Here is a 1,524-nt window from a genome sequence, read left to right as displayed (position 1 = left end):
AGTGGTATTACTTCAGTATCCGAGTAGGGGGGGTGACGGAGTATTTCTACACAGTGGTATTACTTCAGTATCCGAGTACTCTGTACACTCACCGCCTCCTTGATGATGCGGGTGATCACCGCGTTCGGCAGGTTCAGATCTTCGGGTCTTTCCGCCATTCCTCTCCCCGGTTCCCGAGTCCTTCCACCTGCTAACCGTCGGTTACCTCTCGCGCGGTGCTAACGGATTAGCACCGTTGCGTTAGCCTAGAGCTAACCTAAAGCTAACCTAAAGTAGCTAGCTAATGTTGGAAGCTACTTCTGTTTCCCAGTAGCATTTAGTTGTTAAAGTAACGCGTTTTGAAGACGCCGCTTCTATCGATCGGATCGATTAGTTTGATCGATTGTAGAAAAGTTCTAACTGGGTCTGAAGTTGCTCGCGTGGCCACCAGAACCGATTTGTTTTGGCACCTTTTCCCGCGAACGGTCCAAACACGAGCCTTCCTCCGTCAACTTTCAACTCCGGCGTCTGACGCGTGTGTGACGTGACTGACTGTGACGTAATTACGTAAACGTAGAAAAGAACCAATCAAAACTAGTTTACGTTCATGAAAGTGCCACGGAAAAACCTCACTGTCTGAATAATGTAAATCTATGTCCTTTTGAATCGGTATTTACATGAAATACAATAAAACAAAATAAAAACTAAAAGTCTAGATGTCAGGTGATGAAAATTATCTCTAACAATGTGGCAGTTTGACAAGCTTTTGGTTTAGATTTATTCATATTTTTCACACGTTTGGATGTGTAAATTAACATTATCATGGCGGTGAAAAATGATGAATAATCCGCTGCCTGTGAGCTGCGAGTGTCTTAAAGATAACCTCGTGTGTTTAAAGACCAAGGCCAGCTATCATGTGTGCCACTAGAGACAAACCGTTGCAAAATACAGCAAAATAAACAATAAGGCGTTGATCCTTCTTTCTTATTTATTGTTTCAAATACTGAAGGAATATCCTAACAGGTATTCTGTGTATCAAAGCCTAATACTTTATATTTATATATGTATATACAGTAGATATAGATCAGATCAGATCCAGATTCTCTATATATATGTATATATATATATATATACTGTGTATATCACATATATCACATTGGTCGTATACAGTAAGCCTATATATCTTAAAAACACATCAATAAGCCACACAGTTGCACTGGATGACATGTTCCTTCATCTCCAACAGTGTTAGCCTGAAAATCAAAACCCAAAGTCTGAAAGATTAAGGGTCTGACATCAAGTAATGAAAGTTGCCCAATCACAACAACACACGGGGTGAATCCAGAGCCCCGTATGCTAAGCTACCAGCGAAGCTAACTGGTAGATTAAACTGTCGTCATCTGTTCAGCTCCCTTCTGGCCCCGCCTACATCAGATACACCGATGTGATTGGTGCAGCTCGCCTCTAGCCCCCGCCTACATCAGATACACCGATGTGATTGGTGCAGCTCACCTCTAGCCCCGCCTACATCAGATACACCTATGT

At 42.3% G+C, this 1,524-nt stretch overlaps 1 long non-coding RNA gene across 1 annotated transcript in view; it reads left to right on the top strand.

Annotated features, from left to right (window-relative positions):
• The first annotated feature begins 999 nt into the window (after window positions 1–999).
• LOC117942050 overlaps window positions 1,000–1,524 on the top strand; it is a 17,285-nt gene continuing 16,760 nt past the window's right edge. Inside the window, exon 1 of the long non-coding RNA XR_004656056.1 lies at window positions 1,000–1,011. This is a non-coding gene — a long non-coding RNA (uncharacterized LOC117942050). The remainder of the gene's footprint in view (window positions 1,012–1,524) is intronic.

The sequence above is a fragment of the Etheostoma cragini genome, chromosome 1 (assembly GCF_013103735.1).
Source record: "Etheostoma cragini isolate CJK2018 chromosome 1, CSU_Ecrag_1.0, whole genome shotgun sequence".
Classification (NCBI taxonomy): Eukaryota; Metazoa; Chordata; class Actinopteri; order Perciformes; family Percidae; genus Etheostoma; species Etheostoma cragini.
Note: the sequence above shows the minus strand (reverse complement) of the source record. Positions and strands in the feature narration are given on the sequence as shown.